The 5,238-nt window shown below is 41.4% G+C and overlaps 1 non-coding gene across 1 annotated transcript; it reads left to right on the top strand.

Annotated features, from left to right (window-relative positions):
* Nucleotides 1-3,129: 3,129 nt before the first annotated feature.
* On the top strand, nucleotides 3,130-3,236 carry LOC121225545 (small nucleolar RNA R71). The gene has a single exon (XR_005923411.1). It is a non-coding gene; the product is annotated as a small nucleolar RNA R71 (small nucleolar RNA).
* Nucleotides 3,237-5,238: the final 2,002 nt, after the last annotated feature.

Genomic DNA, 5,238 nt, shown 5'->3' on the forward strand with positions numbered 1-5,238 from the left:
GAGTAGGTGTTGGGAGTACAGACAACGATGGTGCGGGGTGGTGAACGGTGGGAAGGGGAGGGCCTATTTGGTTGAATGAGGGGGTTATATGTGGGGTTGGGTCGTGGTCGTGCGGTGTGGCTTGCAGTTTGGGGCCAAATGAGGGAGAGAATGAAGGAGTTTAGTTGAGGGAGGGCTGCGCCGTGGGGGCAGAAGGGAAGGGGAGGAAAAGAAAGAACAAGAAATGGGAGAGGGGGAGAAAGAGAAAGAAGAAGGAAAAGAGGAAAAGGGAAAGGGAGAAGGAGTGGTGGCCGATCGACGGACGGTGAGAAGGCGGAAGGAGTGGCGGTGGCTAGGGCTTATGGGTGCTTTTGAGAAGATGACAAATGAAAAGAAAAAGTGGGGCTAGGGCTTTAAGGGTGACAGTCGTGTAACGATCCATGTTAGGCCACATGGCTGTGTCACACACTCGTGTGGCATTTGTATAGCCCGTGTGCGATTAAATTTCTAAGCCCAGTCTTTACACGGCTGTATTCCATGGCCATGTGCAATGTTGTTTGCTTCTCCCACTCCCATGTGGTCTCCCACACGTCCATGTGTTCGAACACATTGCCGTGTGTTCCACCCATGTAGCTCTCTAACTTGTTTTAAATTCAAAAAGTTAAGCTCCAGTTTTCACACGGCCTAAGACAATCTCGTGTGTCCAGGCCGTATGGTCCAGACTGCAGTTTCGCATGCCCGAGTGGATTCTTTTAGCCCGAGTCTCTATCGATTTTTGGGGATTTAAGCTTTAGGGCTCACACGGCCGAGGACACACCCGTGTGTTCTGGCCGTGTGGGGTGCACGACCATGTCGCCAGGCTGTGTACCTCTTTCTTGATTTCCTTAAAATTTAAAAACTAAGTCTCAAATTCCATACGGGAAAAGACACGTTCGTGAGTCCAGGCCGTGTGGGGTACACGGCCATATCGCACGACCTTGTAACTTGTTATTGCGCCCATGTTAAGTCACATGGCCTAGGACACACCCGTGTGTCCAGGCCGTGTGAGTCAAAAACCTGCATTTTAATGTTTCATTAATTTTAAAGAAGAAAAATATAAAGTAAAAGTGAGGAAATTAGCAATGTTAGTACTTGGGTTGCCTCCCGAGAAGTGCTTATTTAGAGTCTAAGCTCGACTTACCTCTCATTCACATGGTCACGGTGGATCACAGAATCAAAACTCCTCCTCCCTGCTATCAATTCTATTAAAATAAGGTTTGAGTCGAGTACTATTTTCTTTGAAAGTTTTGAATTCAGTATGTGTTATCTCGATTGTACCGTATGGGAAGATATTAAGTACCGTGAAAGGAGTTGTTCTATCTGCATTAGACATTGAAGTAACAACTCGAGGGTCCGTTTTATCCAACAGTACCTGATCCCCAACCTTAAATTGATTCATCCCATTCATAAGTTCATCAGTAGGTCTCTTTGTTTCTTCAACGTGTATTTTTGGCTTTTCTTTGTTATAGGTCCGACATTCATCCAGTTCATCGTTCTTTCTTCATGAGATGTTCCAATGTTGTCACATGAACTAGAACGTGGCTCATTTGTTTTTCTCGAAAGTGTTTCTTGCAAAGAGGGTTGAACCACATGATTAGACTCATTAACCGGATTTACAAAATCATCTTCATTCCTTGATATCTCAATCAAATCATGAGTCTAAAGAGTAATTGTTTCATCACCTGCACGAAGTGTGAGTTCACCATACCAACATTAGTAATAGACCTGGCAGTCACTAAAAAGGGTCGTCCTAAGATTAAAGGAAGTCACAGTCTTCTTCCATGTCTAAAACAACAAAGTCTACTGGGAATATGAATTTATCAATTTTTACTTGTACATCTTCAATGGTACCCCTAGGAAATCTAGTAGTTTTATCCGCTAGTTGAATACCTATCCTAGTTTGTTTGGGTTTTCCAAGACCTAGTTGCTTAAACATTTTATAAGACATGACATTTATACTTGCCCCTAAATCAGCTAAACCATTATCAACATTTAAACTACCAATTAAACAAGGAATAGTAAAACTCCCTGGATCTTTTAATTTACTAGGTAGTTTATTCTACAAAATGGCTGAGCAAATTACATTCAACTCTATGTGCGACAAATTATCTAGCTTTCATTTGTTTGCTAAAAGCTCCTTTAAAAATTTAACTGAGTTGGGCATCTGCGAAAGAGCTTTAATAAACGCTAAGTTAATATGTAATTTTTTTAAAAGGTTAAGAAATTTACCGAATTGTTCATCTGTGAGGTCTTTCTTTATTGCATTGGGTATGGCACAAGAGGTTTATATTCTGTATTCACCAGTTTTTGTTTACTCTGGTTTTCATCCACCTTATCTTTACTTACCATGCTTTCTTGCCTTGGGTCTAGTTTGGACTCAACTAACCCTTCTTCATATCAAACAGTAATAGCATGGAGCTGCTCTCTTGGGTTAGTCTCAGTGTTGCTAAGCAAGCTAACTTGTGGTCTTTCTGAGAGCAGCTTAGCAAGCTGACCTATTTGATTCTCGATCCCTTGAATCGATGCTTATTGATTTTTAAGCACTGTTTCAGTGTTTTGGAAATGTGTTTCTGACACCGAGATGAATTTCGTTAGCATATCCTCAAGGTTCGACTTCTTTTCTTGCTGGTAAAGTGGTTGAAAGCCTAGAGGGGGCTGTGGTCTTTGATTGTCTTGACCACCCCAAGAGAAGTTGGGATGGTTCCTCTAACTTGCATTGTAAGTATTACTATAGGGGTTATTCTGATGTCTAGAATTGTTACCCATATAGTTAACTTGTTCATTTGTAGTGCTAGGGTCGTAGGCTAAGGATTCTGGATTATTCGTTCCTCCTCCACTTGTGTCACATTGCATCACCAAATGTACCTATGTAGAAACACATAAACCATCGGTCATTTTTTTAAGAGCTCTACCTGGTTTGATAACATGGTGACCGTGTCGAGGTTGAAAACACCAACGGCTTCTGTCAGCTTTGTCCTCATCTCTTTAATAAACTCATAAGCCTCCTCAGGCGTTTTGTTATTTAGGGTACTGCCGGTGGCTACATTGATTAGTTGTCTAGTTGAGGGGTTCAAACCATTGTAGAAAGTCTGAACCTGCAACCATAAGGGTAACCCATGGTGAGGGCACCTTCTTAATAAATCCTTATACCTCTCCCATGCATCATATAGGGTCTCTAAGTCCATTTGCACAAAGGAAGAGATATCATTCCTCAACTTTGCCGTCTTGGCCAACATAAAGTATTTCAACAGAAACTTTTCAGTCATTTGCTCCAATGCAGTGATGGACCCTCGTGGTAGAGAGTTCAACCACTGTTTAGCTTTATTCCTTAGTGAGAAGGGAAATAACCGAAGGTGAATGGCATCACTCGAAATGCCATTAATTTTGAAAGTATCATAGTACCCTAGAAAGTTAGCCAAATGAGCGAGGAGCAGGATTTTGATTTACAGGATTTGCGGCAACCACAAGAGTTAGCAGATTATTTCGATTTTCAGCCATCTCCTAGGTAATATTGGTATCGTTCTCGTTCTCTTCCTCTATATACTGTAGACTCCACTTTAGTTCTCTATGATTTCTGTGAGCTGTGCTTTCAATTTCACTGTCAAAAAGTAATGGTTCTGACGGGTTTCTTCTAGTCATAACAAGAACCTACCAGGAGCAAACAAAAGAAAAGTTAGGAAACAAAAATTCAAATTTAAAATAAAATGTTATAAAAAAAATGGCTAAATTAATAAAAAATCAAGCGTTCCTAATATCTTAGTCCCCGGCAATGGCGCCAAAAACTTGATGATCGTTTTATGATTCACTAAACTAGACTATGATCACGAAAAAGGAAAGCGCACCTATCGAATGGTAGTATAGCTATGGTGAGTCTAGAATATCGTATCCACAAGGACTAAAGTACTAGTATTAACTATATTTCTATTATTTAACCTAAAATAAAAGGGATTTATTTTAATCTAAAATTAACTAAACTAATTAAATAATGAACACAACAGAAAGTGAAGGAAATAATCGAATAAAATGATAAAGACAATACCCAAGGAAGAATCCACCTAGACTTCACTTATTATTCTGACGCTGTAACTCCCTGAATTTGGGCCTAGAAGTATTGGGCCTTGACTATAGGTCCGTAAGGAGGTTGTATATAAGCATTTAATTGTGCAAGGAAATGACACAATTAAATGTCCGCTTTTGTGCTTAATGGCTCTGAGAAGTGTTGGAGAAATCTTGGGTTCAAACATGGGCTTTAGCAAAAGTTTTGGTTTTATGTGAATAAAACCCTGGGTGCTTGGATGAAGGCCTTTTAAATTACTGTGGTAAATAAATGTCACAAAGAAGCTTGTGGTCTAGTGGTTGTGGCATCCTTAAGGTTGCAAGGGAGCCTAGGTTCAAGTCTTGGTTCTTGCAATTTATTTTGGTTCTTCTTTTAAAGGAACCTAGACTTTGGCCTATAGACTTTATAATTAATTGAGGCTAAAATCGTGACACAAAGAGCCTTGTGGTGTAGTGGCAAGGTGGCGTGTTGTGTAACTATAAGGTCTAAGGTTCAAGTCTTGGGATGCACAATGGGGTATTTATTTTGCTGTTTGAGTTGTGTAGGAGGTAGAGTTGGACTGGAACTCTGTGGTTGAAGTGGTCATATAAAAATAAGGAATTTTCCTAATGGTTGAAAGTAATCCCACATCGAGAAGCTAACATGGGAATTGGTGAGAAACTGGCTTTAAATATAGCGAACCAGATGAGTTGGTAAGGGAAAAAGTGATGCCTTTCATTGTTGGAAGCCGGCAAAAGCCAAACAGCCAAAACCTCGGCATTCGGGGCTTCAAGAGTCAAACGCACGAGGGGCGAACCGAGCCCACAAATCATGGGCACTAAACTGTAGAGGCCGCCACGAGCATTCTCGTGTGCTGGGGCTATTCTGGGCCTCGATGGGCCTGATGGGCCCGTAGGCCAGCTTGTGTAAACTTCAATGTTAAGTGGGATGTAGATAGACTTGTCATGTCGCGCACAAGACTTAGGTAGCTCTGGGCCACGTTTGGCCTAGATGGGCCGTGTGGGACCAATGGGCTCGGGGGCCTTACACGGATTGAATCTGTAACTTGTGATAATTATTGGATTGGGCTATGTAGGTCACATAGCTGTATGTAAATTTAGGCTAAATGGGCCACACAAGGGTGTGGCCCCACTTGGGTTGAGTAATGGGCCTTAGGCCCATTT

This window comes from Gossypium hirsutum, chromosome A03 (genome assembly GCF_007990345.1).
Source record: "Gossypium hirsutum isolate 1008001.06 chromosome A03, Gossypium_hirsutum_v2.1, whole genome shotgun sequence".
Taxonomy (NCBI): domain Eukaryota; kingdom Viridiplantae; phylum Streptophyta; class Magnoliopsida; order Malvales; family Malvaceae; genus Gossypium; species Gossypium hirsutum.